General features: G+C 39.9%; 1 protein-coding gene across 3 annotated transcripts in view; it reads right to left on the reverse strand.

Annotated features, from left to right (window-relative positions):
* The window catches only part of CHRM2 (cholinergic receptor muscarinic 2), a 106,131-nt gene that overhangs the window by 48,928 nt on the left and 34,608 nt on the right, over window positions 1-22,595 (reverse strand). The window contains exon 2 of one of the 3 annotated variants that reach the window (XM_069807572.1): window positions 15,270-15,356. The exons of the other annotated variants lie outside the window; for them this stretch is intronic. The gene's annotated coding sequence lies outside the window, so the exon portion shown is untranslated. The remainder of the gene's footprint in view (window positions 1-15,269; window positions 15,357-22,595) is intronic. 3 annotated transcript variants of the gene reach the window in all.

Raw genomic sequence — 22,595 nt, forward strand, 5'->3', positions numbered from 1 at the left:
ACACAAATGCACATACCAGCTTAACCTTCAAGATCATGAGACACATTAATGCATCACCAGTGAAGGTACCAGATAGTTGGACAGCAAGCTCTTTAGTTTTCAGAGCCGATATCTGAATAAAAAAGAGAAAATATTGTACTTTTTTTAAAGACCAGGGTGAGCTTAGGATACTAGCATTAAAAAAATAATCATAGAATCACAGAATGGTTGAGGTTGGAAGAGACTTCTGGAGGTCAACTTGTCTACCGTCCTGCTCAGGTAGGGTCATACAAAGCAGGTAACGGGTTTGAACATTTAATAGACTTCTTTTTTTGAAGGTTTTGGGTTGAATTTGCAGTAGGTGACCCTCTGAGTGCTTAACAGAATTTAGATAAGCATGCAAGAGTTCAGAATTCTGCCTGAAGTGAAACTGACTTTCTCAGAACCTCGGTAAACAAATCCTACTGAAAATCTCATGAAAATCACTTTTTTGTCACAATGAACCAAAATGCAATAAAAATCCATTTACTGAATAGCTCTCCACTTTGTTTACCAGAATTTAAAATGGTGCTGGCCTCATTCCTTGAAATTTTGATCACTTCTTTCCTTGATATTTCTGAGAGTTCCTATTTCTTCTGTTCTTTGAACTAAATTGAGGAGAACAGTCTTTATCTTGCTCTGTTGGTGTTTTCATGTATGGATGAATAACAGAAGCACAAATGCACACATGTACCAAATCTTTTCATAATTGAAAATGAATTTAGTTTGAGCTTTAGGTTAATATTAAGGTCATTTCTCATTTTAGTTAAACCATTTCTTTCCACTAATCAAACGCCAATCTTAGCTTCAGCCAAAACCTAATCTGACTGTGAGCTTTCCCCTCAACAAGAATAACTTTTCTGGGAGCCTATGGGTTGAGAAGGAGCCATGGTTCATTAGTGTTCTCCTGTATTCACAACCACAACTTTCTTCAAGTTTCAATTACTTTCAGGTAACACAGTTCATGGCCAAACAATGATTCTAATAGAGAGATTAATCTAAATGTCCAATGTATATAGACAGTACACTTGCTCCGAAAGTAAAACAGGGTAGGGAAAAGGCATAGGAACTGACACTGTCTAGTAACTGCATGATTGTCTTGACAGTGTTATTAACTTTTCAGAATCTAATGGAAAGCAACAAGGTGAGGAGGTGCAGGGTGACTGCAGAAGATGATATTAAACACATCAAAGGCCTGGAGAGTGTAGTTTTCAACACGCTGCTTGTCTGAACTGATGGCAGTACTTCTTAAATCTGTTTCAGGGCAGAACAGATTTCTTCCTCAGTTTGGGATCAGAGATCTAGCAGGAACAGGATGTGTTCCTTTAAAATTTTCAAGGCAAAATCACCAGCTCAGATAAATCAGTATAACTCCATTGTGGCTTTAATTTAATTATACCAGTGCCTGAGCATCTTGCCTTTGAATATTTGAAGAAGGAAACTCTTCCCTCTGAATGAGTTTATCGACTAGTTAGATAGGATGGAAGAAAGGAAATATTACTGCCTGTAATAAAACTTACTTATTACAGGCAAGTAATTAAGGGATAAATTAATAGAGAGCTACATTTTCTTCTTCACCAAGAGATCTCTGCAGCAAAGTTGGGGAAGACATCAGGAACATGGTTGTAACACACTAATTTACATGGTCAGTCACAGAAAAACAGTATCTTAGAATAGCTATTACGCTTGTTGTCACCTAAAAGGACTTTCAATGGCTGGAAGGCTGTTATAAAACAGATTTGTTGTCTGTGCTTCCTCCCTGAAGTGGAGAAGAAAGGCGACAGATGCGAACTCCCATTACAGTTAATTTGAGAAATTCCCTTTGGGTTTAAGCAGCAATGACACCAATGTTTTTCACAGGTAGCATGAATTAAAATAAAAATAAGAAAACTTTGCTCTGAACTTTTTTCCAAAGGAAAGCCAATGACAAAGTATAGTTTGGAACTCAGTTTTGAGGATGCTTCTAACTTTCCTGTTCATGAAATTGCCTTTTCTCCTTATTTTATTTTTTATATCTTTGTTCCTGGTTATGGGAGTACCTTGTGGTTCTCCAAAACATTTTTGTGCAAAATAAAAAAATGCATGATGACATTCTGTCAATCAAATACAGATACAGAGGAACCAGATATTAAAAAAATAATTGTATGACACATTTAGAGATTTCTTAGCCACTACTATATTTGTGCCCTGATAGTCTTCAATGCAACTTCCCTTCAGTTAAATCACAGGAACATAGATTTTAATTTCTGCTACATACTCTTCCTATTAATCTTTTGGCTTGTTTATGTCTGCTTATATTTAAAAGACTTTGTCTCTTCTCTGTGTAAGTTCTTTTAAATCTTCTTTTGATTTCTCCTTTTCCTTCTCCTTTCAGTCATTGATCCTGTTACCAAGGTCACTTTATGAACTGATAAATTCATTCTTTACAGCTATCTGAAATATCTCATTGTGCTCCTTTTGGCTGGGATAGAGTTAATTTTCTTCCCAGTAGCTAGTATGGGGCTGTGTTTTGGATTTGTGCTGAAAACAGTGTTGGTCATTCAGGGATATTTTCGCTCCTGCTGAGCAGTGCTCACCCAGAGCCAAGGGCTGTTCTGCTCCTCACCCCACCCCACCAGCGAGGAGGCTGGGGGGGCACAAGGAGTTGGGAGGGGACACAGCCAGGACAGCTGACCCCAACTGACCCGAGGGATATTCCAGACCATAGGATGTCATGCTCAGCATAGAAAGCTGGGGAAGAAGAAGGAAGGGGGGACGTTCGGAGCGATGGCGTTTGTCTTCCCAAGTCCCCGTTAGGTGTGATGGAGCCCGGCTGTCCTGGAGATGGCTGAACACCTGCCTGCCCATGGGAAGTGGGGAATGAATTCCTGGTTTTGCTTTGCTTGTGTGCGCGGCTTTTGCTTTACCTATAAACTGCCTTTATCTCAGCCCATGAGTTTTCTCACTTTTACCCTTCTGATTCTCTCCCCCATCCCACTGTGGGGGAGTGAGTGAGCGGCTGCTTGGGGCTTAGTTGCCGGCTGGGGTTAAACCACAATGCTTACTAAAACAGAGTTATATTTTTACTATTCCACTTCCATAAGCGCTTGATCCTGCCATAGTATCATGTACTTAAACATATGGAAACCTACCCCAAAGGGGATGACCCTTTCTGAATTTCATTTCACTTACATCCATTTATTGTACACAGGGTCTGTTTCTGGCATGTTATTTCCCACTTATCAGAAGGAAACCATTCTGTTTGAGGGCAACTTTGATGGTCTTAATACTGGTTTTTATTCTGCACTGAAATAGAACTAGGATTCTTCAAATGTTCCTACAGAGGTGAAACTGTGCCAAAATAGGTATTATCAGACCAGGATGCCTTTGATTTAGGAAGCCTGCTAAGTATGTTAACTATTTTCCTTTTATAATCCTAGCTGCTGACATTATGGGGCTATTATGTGACTCTGTGGAGTCACAGATAAAACACATAGTGAACCACAAAGTAATAGTCCTTTTCAAATGTGGACAGGTATGAGAACCCTAACACTATTTCACCAGCCTACCAGAACCCCTCACTGCAGCTTGCATAGGAAATTATTGTAACACCCCTGTCAGCACTGCCTATTAGTAGATTTCAAAAGATTTTGGATCTGTTTATTGCAAAAATGAGGCAGCAATTAAGGGGTAACCCAGAGTCAGGTGGCAGTGGTTTGAGAGTGTCACAGCTGCATGAATGCCTGTGTTGTATAAGAAACCCACTTTTTAAATGACCACACCATTTAAAAGAGCAAAGGAGAGGAAGGAGAAGAGGAGAATGGGAAGGAAAGCCTCTTTCCCACAGAAACATAAGACCAGTGGAGCACAAGGGTAAAAGCTATGATGCCCCTGTCAGTGACCCACAGTTGCCAGGAGCTGGATCTGAGCTTAAAAGGGGTGAGGTAAGTATAGTTTTGCATTCGGCCTTATGGTGACAGTTCCCATTATGGGAAAAGAATGTACTCATCAAAATGTGCAGGTACCTCATGTAAAAATTGAGGTTTGGAATTGTGCCATTCTCTGCAACCTGTTGGCAGGGATTTGGAAATTGCAAAACCAAAGCCCAGTGGGACAGCCATGGATGGCTGATGGCCTACATGAACTGGAGCATCCCTCTGGTACCTTCTGCCAGCTGTTGAGCAGTGTTGGTACACCAGAGGAACCACAGAACAGGGCACAAACCATGGACCTCTCTGTCCAACCTTCTGCTTCATATTTGCGAGAAGGGACCAGCTCTACCAGCCTTCCCAGGTGGTCTAGGTTGGAAGATGAATTCTTCCTGAAAAGAACATGACACCAGACTGCAGTGGTTGCCAGGAGAGAGAAACCCTGTGGTCAGTGAGATAACTCACTGCCTCATTTAACTACCTATATCACTGGAAATGTCTGTTAAACTGCCATTCCTTGGGGAGAAGCAAATAATGAAGAAGGAAAATGGTCAAGCTTAACAGCACATATGACATAATTGCAGAGAATGTTAAAGAGCAATTATTAAGTGAAGTGGGCTGCATGATTTACCTGAAATCTGCTTAGTGAAAATTTTACACTGAGAGCCATGGGACAATGCCAAAGTTAATCATCTGCATGGCTTGTCCATAGCAAACACTCCCTGCATAGACATTTATCTGCTCTTTAAAAATAGAGAAAATGTAGAGTGTGATCAGGGAGGAAGAACGAAAGATCAGACTCTCTGCATCATATATTCAATACAAAAAGTAATATTTTAAATTGCCACATGGTACTAATGAAACTGTGAACCTAATAAAGTGTAAGAAGAACAGCACATCATCTCCTACATGAAGTTTGCATTTTAAAGCACCCTAAGGCATACCTTTACATGTAAGAGATTTTGCAGAACCTAACTAAAAGGAGTTTTATAAGTCAAAAATATTTCTGTGTTATTACACTGATTATTAAAGATGCAAAAGACTGAGCTACTCTTCCAGACTATTGGATTTCTGGAAGCCAATTTGATGTCACTTTTTATGGCTGGTTTCATATTTGTCTGGCAAAATACGATCAATACTGGCAAAAGTTCCTTGAGTTTTAAAATTCAGTACAATGCCAGAGACTGCATCTGGTCAAAATGGGCAAATATATTATTTGGATTCTTGACAGTATTAGAGAAAGAAGAGTTTCACACAGCCTATTTCACGGATGCATCCACGTTAATTCCACTGTTTACAGGAATTGTCAAATTCAGTTCTGGTTTATGAAAGCTTAAGCATTTGGAATTAATTAAGTGTCTGTAAGTAGTTAAGATGTATTTTGCAGGATATTTTGTCTTCAGAAAAATGAGTTTTATTATTCACATTTCTGCATAATTGATATTCGTATTAGAAGAACTGTTATCTTGCTATAAATGGCTGCCTTCAGAATATTCATTGGACATGAGGAATCAAGGAACACAAGAATGTAAGAAGGGACAAAGGCCTTGGATATTGCTATAACAGATTTATCTTAAACATTCAGAAAGTATTTTGAAGTTATTTTCAGTTAGGAGTTATTGAAGGGTTTAGGTGTATATATGTATTTACAGGATTGTAATGTAAATTCCCTGTTTAAAAGGGTAAAAAATACATTTTTTGTTTTAAAAGATATTTGAAAAAAAATTTTGACCATAAAAAGCAAAACTTTGGGGTAAAATCCCCCACTGAATTTGAAGTACATTGAAAACTCATCTGTTTCTGTTACTGTTAAAATCCTCACCAAGATGCAGAATTTAGGATTTTGATAATGCAAATGATGGTGTTTGTTTTGTTTTTCATGTTAGGCATGAGTATTTGAAATCCCCTTCCAGACAATATATGGGTAACAGAGAACTGTGAGAAAGCATCATGTTCCCTGTGGAAAACAATGTTCCCTATGGAGGCTGTTTTTCCTACAGAAATAATTCTCAGCTGCTATGTCTTAAACACATATGCGGTGGTCGACCAGGGAGAAGCTACATACTAAAAGCAAGGAAGCACTGGGAATGATTTGTTCTTTCAGCCTTTTGCTACAGAGGGTGATAAAGGATGGATGGATCTGGGGACGTTTAATGGTCAGGGATCCTCGACTATATAATATACAGATTGAGCCACATCCAAACCCCGTTTAATATACTTCTAGCAGTGGAGGACTGGTCCCACACACTCTACTTCTCTGCAGTCCTCTCAGTTACCAGTTTGTCCCTAAAATCACGGTGGGTAACAGGGTTAGTGTATTTCAAAGCAGGTTTCTGCTTGCAATTTCTAGTGAAATTTTGACTTTTTCATTCCAGTTGAATTATGCAGAGGGGCTTCATCCAGAGCATGAAACCTTCCTGCGGGCACGTGTGAGGCTGAAGGCCGCCTCTGTCCAAAGCCCTGCACTCTGGGCCTCAGGTGAGACAACAGTTTTTGTACAACAGGGGTCATACTTTATAGAAAGCTAAGGAAATGGCGTCATAAAGATAAAGCTTCATTATAAGGAAACAGCTCATTCATTTATCCCTTTATGTATCCCCAAAGGTTGTCAAAGAAAATGTGGCTGCAGCCAACTGCAGCCAGTTGAACTTGATGACCTTAGAGGCCTTTTCCAAACTTAATGAAATGAAAAATTATTCTCTTCCAACACCAGCTCTAAGGAGGGCAAAGAATTTCCTTTTCAATGACGCCTGGAAGAGGCAGCTCTTAGCCATCCCCTAAGAGGGTGTGTGGTACTGCATCATAACTGAGCTTAGCGTTTCTGGTCACAGACCCTTTTCTCAGGAAAGCTGTGTGATTAAAGATCTAATTATGTTGTTTTCCCTATACTTAGTCTGTATGCCCTGCCCTGACATTAGAAGTCTAATTTGTTTAAGCAAATGAAAGATGTCTGTCTGGGCTAATTTGTATTTGGCAACGCTACTGTAGAAATTTTTCAAAGAAAACATTGCTGCTTTCTTCTTGCCAGAGGCAGGTAAATGTGACGTGAGTGACAACCTGATTGCTGGTTCTGGGTTAAGAATCAGTTGGGTGAGTCTGACACCCTACTATGGAAGCACAGAGGACAAAATGTCTTAGCAGTAACGAGCATGTTGCAAACTCTCTGCACCACCAATGCCAACGTTTCAAGGCTACATGAAATTCAGCGGAAAAGGTCACTAAGAAGAGTCGATTGTGGAATTTGAATGGCCCTTTTCTGAGAAATTGAATGTCATAAAAAAAGAAGTTTAGGTTTCTATCTGAGAGATTGTGAGTGAAGTGAAATCTGATCTAACAGTTGGCCATTTTTCTCCTCCCCTCTTCTCTAACAATAAATACAAGGAAATTCTGTTAAATTCCATTATGATTTCTCTCTCGTTGTGGCAGCCTGACTCTCTGCCAAATCTCTTGTTGGCAAAATTCCACTACACCACTGAAGAAATCCATTGGTTATATGATCTTGGCTCATAATCCCCAGTCATAAACAGATGTAATTGCAATTTCTGAGGTGTGCCCAAGATGAGGGAGGTTATCAAAGTGCAGCACTAGAAGTAATGCCGCTATTTTAGGTAGGAGTTTTAATATCTTTTACCTATTCAAACCTAGTAGAAGTGGATAAGTAAGTAAATATTTGAAAGTCAGGAGAAAAAAAGGGGCAATCCTTTTAATTTCACGAAATTGCACAGAACAAGGAGACCTTTCTGGAGACACAGGGAGGGAAATGTTAGCTATTGTTCATAGAGCTGGGAATTACCCCTCTTAAGAACAGAAATGTGGCATGTCTGAGAAAGAAGTCCTTCCATGAGGTCCACACATGTTGAAGTAAAGAATTCTGTGTTAATTTTAAGCTGAAATGCCAGTAATTATTTTTGCTCCATCACCAAGCAAATATCTCATCTAGCTGTATGACTTTTTCCAGTAATAAAATTCAATAAAGAATATGTTGGAGATCTGTAAGTCTGAGGAGACAACTGAAAGCAAAATGTGTTCCAGGTTCTTCTTCTAGCCTTTTATTCTGTAATGTTGTCTGAAAGGAGAGTGATGGGAATAAGCATTTTATTTGAGCTATGTTTGCAAATGTGGAACCAAGTTTTTGTCACAGGGGAATTTGGACTTGACCTGTGCAAAGGTACTTTGAAAGCTCTGGCAGCAGAACTGCGATGAGCCCCTCCTGGTGTCACTAAAGGGCACCGCATCTTGCACCAGCCCAGTGACTCCCAGTAAGAGAGTACCTGGAGTGACTAGAATCTTTTCACCTCCAGTTAGAGATTAGGTGAATCATATTAGCAATAGAAAAAAGAGAAAAAATTGAAGTGTGCCAAGCTGTTTCAGGAGGCTGCAAATTTAAAAGAGCAGCAGAGTATCTGCAATTCCCATTGAGTTCCAAAAGACATTTGGGTTCCTACACTTCTCCATCACATATGGAATAGGACTCATTTGGAAATGTTACTTATGCTAGTGTATAGCTATTTTCCTGCAGTTTTTTTATTTAAACAATTGTGTTAGTCTAAGAAGGTGTATTTTCTCCTTTTTTTCTTTTTACTGTCATTTAGTTTAAAGGTTTGATTGGTGTAAACAGCTTTATCACCATTCATCTTACAGGTTAGTATCCAGATATAACTTTCAAAATGGTACAGTATTAAGAAAGAAATAAAACCATCACAGAAGAAGAATTAAAAGAAAATTATTCTATAGGCCATCAGACTCTGATTCGTCCCTTTAATCTGCACTAGTATTATGGTGTAGGAAAAAGCATGTAGATCTGGAAAGGAGTACTGAGATACCAAAACCCAGAGATTGACCAGTGAGGGTAGGTGAGAATTTAGGATTCTGGCACTGAAAAAGTCATTAATTGGGAACATGAGGAAGTTGCAAATGAGAAGGAAGAAGCAGAAGAAAGATGGGCGTCTATGTTTTGTGTATTCTCTGTGTCACTGTTACCTGAACACTTCACAGCCTCACCATAAGGTGAATTAGGTCTTCCTACCATGTTCCTGAAAATTGAGTGATGAAAACTTAACTGGGCAGTGGAAATGAAAAAGCTAGAAAAGAAAGCACAGTGAACTATTCACTGTCTTTTTTAGCTTTTAGTTAAATTTTGACATTACCATGTATGTCCTGAATAAACAGTTGGATAAGAAACTATTTGGAAGAATTTTTGGGTTATTTACACTTGATATTTTCTACTGGGCTGTGTTCTACTGAATTCAGTCTTCTGTGGAAGAACCAGTAAAGAATTTGCCTCCTCTGCTTTCTAGATTTTTTCCCAACTCTCTGCCAATTAATAACACTCGGATTCCACAACTGGTCTCATCATTTCTGAGGGCATGGCTGAAAAACCTTTCATCTTGTGAAGGCAACATGGAGGCTCCACTGCCTCTAATGAAAACATGCCAGGACTGGCTACCCTGGCCTTTCCTTCTGTGATCCACAGTGCAGGTACCCTCCTCATGCACCAGGCTCATGCCCGATCCTATGAAATCTTGATTGCATGATATGCACAACATCCAGGCAGGAGACAAGAGGGTCCACTTCTAATCAGGTGATATAGGGAGAGAGTGCAGCAAAGAGGAGGCTCCCAGAAATAATTTAGCTATCACCCACCTCACTCCACATCCATTTCTGAAATCTCTTAGGACTAAATTGCAGGCTGGGCTATCTGCTCTAATGGTCATGCCCTGCCTAAGGGCTGTATGGAGATCATGGGCTGAAGCATATGCAGCACCATGGCAGTGGTTCCTTGCATTAGCTGGAATAGAAGAACTGAAAGTCATATTATCCTTGACTTTGAGGATTGTCCCTGGATGAGGGTTTGAACCCTGCTGGTCATGCAGTGCTGATAAATATGCAAAATTCTGTTACACTGACAGTACCTATGCTATGAGGCAGAGGACTTTGTTTCCCAGAGTCATCAGTCTAATAACTTTCATCAGCACTGAACAACCTTGAAGGAGAAATGTCACTTGTTTAATTTTTAAAAAAAAATTGTCACCTTACGAATGTTAGAAGACAATCAGCGTCTGCCTATTGTAATCATCTTTTACAGGAGAAATGACACGTCCCAATCAGACATCTTTTGGGGACATGACCTCTTTTATCAAAACACTTATTAGAGTGGACCAGTGGTCCTAGAGGCAATCTAATGAATACAAATCTTGCAACATAAAAACATTCCTGTTGAAAGCCTTCTGCAGCCCCTGGTGGGTTTGAACACAGGTTTGCTCTCCTGCAATAAGTGGAACTTTATTCTGCAATTACGTCTCTGGCAGTTTCTGTGTATATTGATTAACAAAACCTCACAGCGATCTCTTGAGGTCACTGGTTGTACCTTGCTGGGTACCCACCAGGGATACAGGCACTGAAGTCACTGGGGGGTTCTGGTGGTCTCAGGAACTGAATTGCAATAAGTAGCAGCCCAATCCTGGCTGAATACTGGCATCTGAGAGATTTTCCCTTATGGCATGCTGGATGTCTCTAAGCTGTTCGGAGTAGCTTTTATGAGAGAATCTGCTCCATCCCTATCACAGGACTGAAACGTTCACATAAAAGAGTGAAGGCAATGGGAAGTGTATGACGACTGAGTGAAAAGAGAGAGGAATGAAGACCAGGGGGAAAGGGAGAAAAAAGGGGAGGATGAAAGGCATGAAAATGGGGATAGAAAAAATGAAAACCAGGAAAAAAGGAAAATGAGATGTTCTGAAGCTTTTGCAGACACGGCACAGATTTTCCCTGCACGATTTGTCCAGTGGTTGTAGCTGGTGAATTACCACATGTTTAAAGCTTCAGAAGATTCAGTTGGTTTCTGGCTGGAAGCAGCCTAAGATTAGTCAAGATCCTTGTTCTTTTCATGTGTAGGAAGAGAGGCTTGAGCCTGTTGATAGAGGAAGACTGATGATTTTTTTCCTTTACCTTTTTTTCAAACTAACAAAAAATAAAGACAGAAATTGCTGTTGCAGACACATCATTAAATAACAGAGCTCTGCCACCTAGCTCTACTTTCATCTGATCACCATAACTTCTACCTTAGGTAGATCTTGATAAAGGATATTAATGGAAGAACGAGATACCACTAAAAACTTGCTTTCTCACTGTGCTTCAGGATGCTCCTGTTCATCCCAAAGCTTTTAAATACAATTGAACATAGTACCATATTAATATCAGATAGTAACTCTAAGAGGAGACTGCATCCTGCCCCCTGAGCACTTAGCAGTATTGTGCTTTCTATCTGTAAGTGATATGAGCCAGTATATGACATGGGAACACCGCATTATACCATACCACTGTGACACTGTGGTACACCACCGCTGCACTGAGATGCAGCCCCATGGTGTTATCATGTTGTTGAGCTTAGTCCTGAAAATAAACTCTTTAAAGGTTACAATTATAAATAGATCTGGTACGCTGCCTTATCACGTCCGTAGCCTGAGCTGAAGGGGTAGCATCTGGTGCTCGCAATGAAATGAGATTGACTGTGTATTCCCAGCCTGCTAGAGCACTTCACAGCATGCCACCAGGGTCCTGTGTTTTGGCAGCTGTATGAGAAGTTGGATGTTTCACGTGCTGGAATCTGGGACAGATCCTGTCTATACCAGAGAGTGGTATTGTTTTAACCAGCTCAGTAAAGATCTAACAAGCGTTTGGTCACAGTACTCTTAGGGACAGGACTTGTGATGGGCAGAACCCCCCCGTGTGCAGTGGCAGATAATCAGAACAGTACCACAGCTCAGTCTCGCCGCCGGCTTTGCCAACACCACAGTTCTGGAAACCCCCAGTTGCTGCTGCCGGGGAGAAGAGTAGTGGGCACCTAAAGCCGATACTGCTGCAGTGGTGGCTCCTGGCAGAAGCAGTAGCTGCTGACTGCTCCCCCAAGGCTCTCGCCCTCTGGCTCCCTCTCCTACGTGTGCCTTTTTTTCTCTGCCTGGTCCTCGCCCCTATGTTAGAGGTAGCAAGTTTTGGTCTTAATCAAGAAGCTATAACCTGGCTCTGAATTCTATGCATCAACACCATGTAATTTCACTGACAGATCACAGTGTGTTTAATGAGTACCAGAACCCTCAGTTCAATATCTATAGGTAGTAAAAGATAAATGAGTAATAGATAGGGTTTTTTTTAATTTGCATTCATATCATATGCCCTATCTGCATATTAATTTTGCACATAATGCTCTAGGAGACAGAATATGAAATAGTTTTCCAAAATGAAGGCATATTATATTAAAGTATCTAATGTAGATTTCCATGAAATGTTGCTCTCTGTGGAAACCCAATCTGACTTAAATAGGAACACTACTGTCCATGAACTGAGGAAAACCAAAAGACAGCAAATAAAGATAACAGTTCTGTGATATGTCTGATCTGAGGAGTGATATCCTCTAATGTGGCTACTTGGGGAGCTGTTTGATTTAATTTTATTTAACTTATTCACTAATACAAAAGCATAAACAGCTTAAAAATGAAAAAATGTGAATATATTATAGGAAATAATAGAGAAGATGGAAATATAATACAAATTGGCTTGAGCTTTGATTTGAGAAAACACTTAAGCCGTCACTTATTCATGAAAACACTTAAAATTACATGTCAAATTTTAGGAATTTACCTCTAGAGCTAGCAGTGGCCAGGATATTGATGAAAGACATTGCACAATGACACCTCTTTTTGTCATATGTGCTCCTGACTGCACTTTACCACAGGAATGAGAGGAGGGGAGGAGTTATTTTCCCCTTAGATGTGAAATCTGATGCTGTAATTTTGACTTAAAACTCAGGATTACCATTAAACCTCTATTTAAACACTTTCTTCAAGGGGATATTTTCATGAGTTGGGTTCTCAGGAGGTTTGGAACCAGAGCAGGAGAAAAGCTATATCAATTGTCAAGTTTGAAGAAAAATAGAATACAAATATGCAATGAAAATGAGAAAAATAAGATGTTAAGAGAGGCCTCAGCAATAGGGAACATTAATGAGATAGTATTGCACTGCAATATAGATACCAAATAACAGTGTGATATAACACTTTCCTTAGAAAGGTCATTTATGAAGCAAAAAGCAGCAGTTGCCCTCCCACACCACTGTGATGAAACCAGAACATGAACTAGCATATTTCTTTCAGTGAGTCAGGTGGAGACAAACTACAGAGGATTCCACAAAGATGACAATCTCTCCCCTCAAACCCCTGGGTATGTTAATGAGAACTGATCACTCACAAACTTTGCCAATGTTAGTATGTGAGTAAGAATGATAAGCACCTAGAATAAGGATCAGAATTTCAAATGATCCAGTACACTGAAAAAAAAAAAAATCAAATAAAATTTAATAAAGGCAAGAATGAAGTGTTAGATGAAGGAAGTGAAAATTAGATGGACAATCACAAAATAGAGAATAAAGTGCTTGTGGAGAAGATCTGGATATTAGTAAGAGCCAATATGCAATATTGCTATGAAAACATAAATTTGATTATGGAATGTGTAAATCTGCAACTTGAGGAAAATAATTATTCTAGTACCTTACAATAATGAGTATTCAGATGGAATACTACATTCTATTTAGCACATCACTTTCAGAAATGCACAGATGTATTATCAGGGGTCCATGGCAGTACAATTAAACTGATCAGAGGTTGAGAAATCGTGCAATAGAGGGGAAATTGGGGGAATTGGATTTTTTTATTCTAGAGAAGCTTGAATTTCAGAAGGCTGTTTCAAAGGGTGAGAAACTGTTCTCTACACTCATAAGCAATAACACAAGGAATAATTACTTTGACCTGCAGCAAAAGAGATTTTGGTTCCTAATTAGGAAAAGGTTCTAACTAAAAGGAGAGTTAAACACTAGATCAGTGTACCAGAAGAGTTTTGTAGCATCTCCATCCATGGAGGTTTTTAACATCAGGTTATGCAAGCATCTATCAGGGATAATCAAGATATCCTTGATATTGCTTCCAGGGAGGAAGAGTAAAAGCATCATGAGTCCCCTTCTAGCATCTACTGGTACAATTTCTAAAAGGTCTAATCATGACACCATTAAAATGCTTGCGGGAAAACCCTGAAAGAGAAGAGGCATACACCAGTGAGTGGTTTGATAGCTCTATTCCATTTTTACTCATTGTGATTTTCAACTTTACCTTATTGAGCTTGTTTGGCATTCTCAAGGATGACTAGCAAATTCACACACGATTTTAGTACAGTGAATGTCTATGAGTGCACAAAACAACAATACCATTCTACATCAGAATGGGCTAAATTATATAAAAAATAGTAATTCTTCCATATGAAGAAGGGAGTTCTCTCATATAACATGTGAATATATGGGAAGAAGCAAAGAGATCTCTTTCATAATTTCAGTTTAGCTATGTAACACCAACTACATGCACCTCCTAGAAAATCCTGGAATGAGCTCAGGAAGGATAAATTGGAGCAACTAGTGGTAGAAGACCTACAGATATGGTGGTGGTGGCTGTAAAAATGAGGAGAACAGAACAAAAAAATATTTCTGATGTGGGTATGATCGAGTTTCTTATCCATATTGACATAATTTGAGTAAGTTACTTGTATGCATCTTCTAGAAGGTAACTTAAATGACTTGCAGTCATTGGAAGAAGAATTCTCTGCACAGGGCTCCCTGTCATTTCTGAGCTGCTGGAAATATTATGAGATAGTTTCTTGGCTACAGCAAATTGTCCTTCTATCAGCTGTAATGGAGCTGTGTCACGTAACAGTTGCTGAGACTCTGACATTAGGACTGCCTAAAGATATAATGCCTTTTGACTTAATCTGATTTTTACTTACAGTCATTTATCTTTACATACAATCTAAAAATACAAGCATTTATCTATTCATGTTTTCTAAATCAAGTCACTTGTACTTTTACTGGGCTCCCTTAATACTTTTGCCAAGATCAAATAAAAAATTCAATGGGTCAAAGAGTAAGAGGAAATAATGTAAAACTTCCTGCATAGATCTTTGGAATCTGAATCCAAATGCCAGTTCCAATACTTGTAAAATGCCACAGGGCATGGCAACAAAGATGAGTGACCTCAGAGTAAAGCTAAACCCCCCAGTATTTTTGTTTTTTAAGATTCAGTTCTTTGCTGGCAGAACATCTAAAAACATATTCAGCTGGGCATTACATTAAAATATATGTCCATTTTGGAAAGGCTGTCAGGAAAATTAGGAGTGCAAAGCAATCCTTCACAGCAGGAGAAAAACTGTAAACTCCAGAAACCGTCAGTATGCATACATTAAGATAGTGCAAGGAACTTCACTACACTATAAATTTAAAGCTGTCTGGCTTTGTAACATGGAACTCACCTATTGTAGGGTATGCAGAAGGCAGCATTTTGTAGGTTTTAGTCATTCTTCAATATTTTGTGTTACAGCATTTCATTTTGGGATAGCCTAAAACCACATGGAGAAAAGGCAGTCTGAAATTTTAGCACTGAGGAAAGATTTAGCTGATTCAGGAGAACAGATAAAAATGGAACTACACAAACTACTGGCCCAATTCAATAACATTTTTTGAAATCTGTACATTTCAAAAGGGAGAAAATGAGTCACTCACTGTTTTTTTGTCTGGAATCAGAAAAAAAAAGTTAGAAATCCAAACTTCATTGCCTGAAATATTGCTTGGATGGATTTATTTTAAAATTAATATGTGACCAAAATAAAGTCCTCATATGGCATTTAGTAATTTGAAATCTTGTTTCTCTTCTGGGAAAAGAAATCCTTTGACGCATCAGAGAGTTTTATATATAGGTAAATATAACCGTAGTTGATAAACAGTGCAAATGCAACTGTAACATGTCTTAGTTTTATAAAATAACATGAGTTAGAAAAAGAAGTAAAAAAATCCCACAACACTTCTTCCCTCTCCAGAAGATCAATTTTCACAATAAGCATCTCAGAGGCACAGAGAACATTAGGTTAGAAAGAGGGACTAAGATCACTGACAGCAGTATCTCAGTGGGATGTTGGTTATCTGCTTATTTCTGAAAATAATTTGTGGAGCTTTGTTGTACAGGGAATTAAGCTGTCTGGAGCTGAGCTGGAACTGACTGTTGGTTCAGCTTCTAGTACCAGCGAAATTTTCTTGGGAACTTTGAATCCTCCTCTAGAGGCACCATTAATTAAACAGGAATTAGGTATGGCAGTTTTGGGCATACCTTTATTTGTTAGAAAAAAACTAATATGCAGAAGTAGCTTGTTCTGTATCTTACTGAGTTTGCTAGGAATGAGTTTTAGCAAATATTTTCCTGGGGTTTAGGGTATGTTCCAGGCTCAAGGTCCTAGATCATAGACATTTTCTTTTCAAAAGCAAAGGCTACTAAAATGCTTGCCACAGTGCAAATGTGTAACAAGTTCTTCACAGACACACCTTGCCCTGTTAGTAAAACTCCTTCTGAAATCAATGAATAAGCTCCCAATAACCCACAGAACAATCTAAAGTCTCAACAAACAAGGTGGCAAGGGAGAAGAACAAGCACAATCTCTTCTTTCAAGTACCAAGGGAAAGATGCACATCCTGCATGCCACCACAGCATACCCGTCTCCTTGACAATATGCTGTGGAAGCACTCAAACCTATCTGAAGACAGAGTAGCTTCAGCTGACCATCCTCACTTTCTGCCTAGAAGCCAGTTCCTACTCAGTATATAAGCAGTTAGGCAGAACAAGCCTTCCTTAGGAACCATATTCATAGAATCATAGAATCGTTTAGGTTGGAAAAGATCTTTAAGATCATCGAGTCCAACCGTAACCCAACAGCACCATGCCCACTAAACCATGTCGTGAGGTGCCTTGTCTATGCACTTTTTGAATACCTCTAGGGATGGTGACACCACCACTTCCCTGGGCAGCCTGTTCCAATGCCTGACAACCATTTCAGTAAAGAAATTTTTTCTAATATCCAATCTAAACCTCCCCTGGCGCAACTTGAAGCCATTTTCTCTTGTCCTATCACTAGTTATTTGATAGAAGAGACCAGCACCCACCTTGCTATAACCTCCTTTCAGGTAGTTGTAGAGAGCGATAAGGTCTCCTCTCGGCCTCCTTTTCCCCAGACTAAACAACCCCAGTTCCCTCAGCTGGTCCTCGTAAGGCTCATTCATCATCTAAAAGGGTACTCCTTCATGTTAATATCCAAGTGACTCTTCACAGCTGCTTGCAAAGAGCACCCTTATAATCCATATTTCAGTCCTAACAAAACAGTCTGCTATGTGCCTTGGTTAGGCAAGCACAGAGATCTTTAGGGCAGAAGAGTTTGTTGGAGGTAGACCAGTTACCTTCTCCATTCCTATCAAAATCCATTGCATTCTGAAGTAAGGAGACATTCAGATGCCAGCAGGGATAGTCCATTAGAAACAACAGCCTAATCAAGTTGCAAGGAAGCATGCCCTGTTATTTCCTCACTCTGTGTAGCTCCAGGCAGTCATGCTATCATCTGCACCCTGACCTGATCCAAGGGCTTCTGAGGGTGTACAGGACAAATGGGAGCATATGGATCACAGTTCAGAGCTCAAGTCTCTTATCTCACCGTCAAAATTGCTGTGCAAAATACCGTGATGGACACTCTGGTCTGTTGGCAGCTGAGCTGCCATTATTACCCGCTGTTCGTTGTGCTACAAACGTCAGTAGGTGTCTGTCACTAGGATATTCTGCCCATTATTCCTTGCTCTTCATACCTCATCATAAGCCTAATATCAAGGGCTGTGGGAAGATACCGCTTTCCAGTTGCAACAAATGTTCATTGGGGTTTGGGGCTGGAAAGAGAAGACAACATGCAAAACAGACTTAGATGTGGTTTTCCTTTTCCTTTGGTGGGATACTGTTTGCCTGATTTTAGTGTACTGAAAGTTATATACCTTATCAAAGCTACTTATCTGGGGTCCCTCTACAGTAAAGGACAACACAGACATGCCTCTAGATGGGAATTCATCCCCTCTTCCTTGGCCCCACCGTAGGATGGAATTAATTGCCTCCAGGGGATGTTTCTTTACTACAAAGAAACCCTAGCCAGACCTTGTAGACCAGAAGCCCAACTTCTAAGTAGTCTTTGGAACCTAACTGGGAGGAATCCCACCTTCAGTACTAAACTGGAGTACCTCACTGGACTGAGTAGATTTCACTTGCGGAGCTTCCCACTACAAAGAGGAGACACCATCACAACTGTGTGTATTGGGTCTGGCTGAGAGGGAGTTAATTTTCCCCATAGCAGCCCTCATAGTGGTGTGCTTTGTACTGGTAGCTAGAAGGGTGTAGATAACACACCAGTGTTTTGGCTACTGCTGAGCAGTATCAAAGCTGTCTCTCCAACATTCCTCCCTCACCAGTAGGCAGGGGGTGGGCAAGACCTTGGGATGGGACATAGGCAAGACAGCTGACCCAAACTGACCAAAGGGATATTCCATGCCATAGGACATCTGCTCAGCAATAAAAGCTAAGAGAAAGGAGGAGGAGGGGGGGCATTCATTATTATGACTTTTGTTTTCCAGAGCAACCGCTATGTGTACTGAAACCCTGCTTCCTGGGAAGTGGCTGGACATCATGTGCTGATGGGAAATAGAGAGTAAATCTCTTGTTTTCTTTTGCTTCAATGCGTGGCCTTTGCTTTTGCTTTATTAAACTGCACTTATCTTGACCCACGAGGGTTTTTTTCCATCTTATTTTCTCCCCTCCCTGTCCTGCTGAGGAGGGGAGTGATAGGGTTACTTGGTGGGCACCTGGCGTCCAGCCAAGGTCAACCCACCACACTGTGTTATGAATGTCTTGGTGCTTACTAAATAGTAAAGCTATTATTCATTTTCTTTGACTTTAGCAAGGGCTCTTAAAGCATATAGATTTCTTTGGCTATTGTTAGGTAAAATGTCAATCCTCTAGCCTGTGATTAGAAAGCTTTCAAGCTAAAGGTATTATTTCCTTCTCTCCATTATGTGTGTGAGACAGAACTCGCAGTTGGTGGAAATGAGATCGAAGGGAGTTCTGGAAACAAAACAGAATAATAATGGGATTTTTTTAACCCTCATTCCAAAGGTCAGTAGTAACCACAAAAGCCACACTGCAAAAGTATCAAGTAGGGTTCTAGTCCATGTTTGCTGGCTTATGTAGTTTTCTATGCCATATTTGCTCAGTGCACAAGTAAAAAGACAATCTGAGTGTCTACAAGCCCTGCAAACCCAGCCTCATGTCTAAGAACTCCTATAATAAAAGTGCAGTGACTAAGACATAGCTGACAATTTTGCTGGTGGTGCATACATCAGAACAGAACACAGCTCGTTCTTTCAGATTGTAATAGCTCTGCGTTGCTAACAATAGAAAATCTTGGTTTGGTCAGTAAATGAAGCAGAAATCTTCAAGGACTCATACATAATATGGATCAAGAAGTGCCTTTTTCACACTTTAGACTGAGACTACATTAACTGTGTAGACTTGTGCTCTGGTATTGCTTCATTGGTAACGGCATTGCTTCACCACAGCCCATCAAAAGCACCTGCTGAGGAGTGCCTATAATGAAGATCTTTGATGTAGAGGAGCAAGAAAGCTCCCTCTGTACATCTTCAAGAAGGCAGCAAGCAGTATAAGCATGAGTAGCCTGATATTAGCTCAGGCTGGGAATTTTGTGCAGGATCTCTCCTGTCACCTAGCCCTCAAAGAAGCAACCTCTGTAGTAAACAGTAGGAAGGAGCATGCATGATGGTCATGGTTTCTACTCTTTGAGTAGAAAACACAGCAATGAGATGGCTACATCCTTCATGAAACTATAGAAAGAAAGGCAGAGCAATAATCCAACTTGTGAATATGTTCTGTTCCTATTTAAAACTGGCTTTCATCTTACTGAAGTCCTTCAAAAGAGCACTAATTTCCTTATCCAATAAAGTAGTATTGAACAACAAACAAAATTTTAATCTCAGCAGCTCCAGCTGGGAGAAGAATCCAGTACTGAGAACTCATCTTTATTTATGGTTTTGGTTGTTTGGTGGGTTTTTTTTTTTCTGAAAATGAGAATAATAATCCAGTAGGAAAAAAAAATCACTATAAATCAGATGCAAAATCTAGTACTGCCAGATCCTGTAATTTTAACATGAGTCATGTTTGTTCTTTTGGGTTTTTTCACCCTTAAAATCTCAGTTCTGTGAATCAGGTAATGATAGCATCTAATATTTTGAAAGAAAGTAAGTTTCTAATCCTCATTCTGCTCTATCAAAGCATTTGAACATCTGGAAGGAACTGAGAACAACCAAAAAGTATTCTTTTTAAAAATGTTTGGGGAGGGACAATCTTCAGCAAGACTGATGTGGGGAGATTCCCAGAGCTGAGGCAAGGCTGAGTCCATATCTAATGTTTGTAGAAAGGGATCACAAAGGAGTCATCTAATGCTAGATGAAACCATCTAGTAGTAAAGGTTTCTGTGTTGCTGTCTAGTGTCCTATATATGAAGTGGCTTGTGTTTCTAGTGAGGAGAGACAGCAACCCTTTCTGTGGTGATGGTGGCGTAACTTAAAACTTATTCTCTATTAGCTTACATGCTAGAAGAAAAGATTTCCTTCACTTGTCTCTACTCCTTTTTCTTTCTATGTGTGTATGATGAAAGGAGGGAAGGGAAAAAGTCAATTCTAACCTGTACTGAGGTGCACTATGCTGAATAGATTTATAAGCATCACCCTTGCCATATTAAACTGGATTAGTCTGATAGATCAGTTTCAAAGTTTGTTGTACCCAGTTTTGTATGGACCAGTTTCAGAGTTGTTACATTGTTTATCCAGCCATACCAGAATGGAAAGGATAGATTCATAACCCTTATAAAATCAGCACGTTGAAAAGGACAACTTGATTAGCCAGTTTGCGGTACGTCTTACACTTTGCAAACTAAATACACCAGCTGGAACTACTTAGCCTGCTAACAAATATCCATATGCCATGAAATTTCATAAACAATGAAAACGGTCATTTTTTTCCTTTTGGTTCAGAATGTGATCTACTTTTTAAGTATGTTTGCATTTTCAAGAGACTGTTGCAATGAGACAAAGAGCAACTGGAGTTAAAGCTACAGCTATAACACGAGAATAAGCAGCTGTCATGGTGTATTGTAATTCAGCACCAATCACAGTCTAAAAATAAAAACCATAAATAAGGGGAAAAAAGCCCTAAACCCATAAAAGTTAGCACAGAGTTTCTTAAAGGAACCTGAGGGAGTAGGAATATATTTTCTCCTTCAGAAGGCAAGGGAAAAAAGGGACAATGATTACACCCTACTCTCTGCAGGCATGTCTAGACAGATGGGTACAGACAGATCTGAGCCCCTCTGCCTCAGCAAGGTCCCGCGCTGCTCCAGGAGTTGTTTGAGGACAATAAAAGATACATTACTGGGTGAACATTATTTTCAAAGACATCGGGGATCTGCTTGAGCACAATCCACTCACAGCCAGAATTTAACACACTACACCACAAAGCTCTTTTGAATAAGGGGGATCATTCATTTCTTCCTAATTAAAAGTATTTTGCTTAGTAACAACGATCTGGTGACTCCTGGCCACTTTGGAATCCAAAAAGTTTCTTTTATGACATTAGATCACCAGCAAAAAAATGACACCCCGTGTGCTTTCTTGCTCTCCGTCCACTGCTGGCAAGTGGCACTACTGGGGATTGCTTTGGAGAGGGCTGTTCCCCCCTGTCAGCTCAGCAGTTATGCTAACAGGGTACTTGAAAGTGAGTAACACACTGCATCCACTCTCCCTGGTTATCGGCTCCCTCCTCTTCCCAATCATTACCAACAGCTTTAAGGGCTCCAGTAAAAGAATAAAACAAATGGCCACTCAGCTGTGGGTCCTATATCAATTCATATCACATGGAACGGCCCCAGCGAAACAGAGAGCAAGGGAGCTTGTAATTCCGTGTAACTCACAGCCACATCACAATCAATACTGTATACTACAGATGCATTGTTTGTCTCCAAAAGTCATTTTATCCCCCAAAGAATTCTTTCTCTCTCTTTCTCTTTTCATTTTTTTTTTTCCCTAAAGAAAAGAGAAAAGCCTTATGGAAAGCAAAAGAGGTCTGTGAAAATTCCATCACTTTTAAATTGCTCAACAGTGGCAGCCAAGATATATTTGAATTACAGTTCAGTACAGCATGCATAAGGATACATCCTGCTTTATAGAGTTCTTGCTCACGTCTATTCTCTTCCAACCTCCTACTCAACCCTGAAATAGAAATCCTGTATAGTAAATACAAAATGTAAATAAGTCCAGTAAGCAATGGCCTAAGCTTTACCACTGACAAATCCTGAGAGCAAAACTGGTTTACAATGGTTCATTGTCAACCTCCTTGAAGAGCCTTATTGTCCTCAGGTGCAACAAGTGAGAGACCCAACGACACCAAGGTCTTTGACCTGCGCAGCGGTCTTCTGCTCCAGGGTAAGTCCCCTCTTCCAGTATGACAAGACTTGCCTTTACCCAAGTGAACAACAGAGGACTCAATATTGAATTATTCCAATGCATATAAATACTTACTATCATGCAGAAGACATGATCCTCTGTAGGTATGTCTACACTTCCAGGTGAAAAGAGGGCTCAAAAGCAGATGTAAGGATGCCATTCCCCATGACCTCAAAGCTTTCCATCCACACGGGTATTTATAGCTCGAA

This window comes from Haliaeetus albicilla, chromosome 19 (genome assembly GCF_947461875.1).
Source record: "Haliaeetus albicilla chromosome 19, bHalAlb1.1, whole genome shotgun sequence".
Taxonomy (NCBI): domain Eukaryota; kingdom Metazoa; phylum Chordata; class Aves; order Accipitriformes; family Accipitridae; genus Haliaeetus; species Haliaeetus albicilla.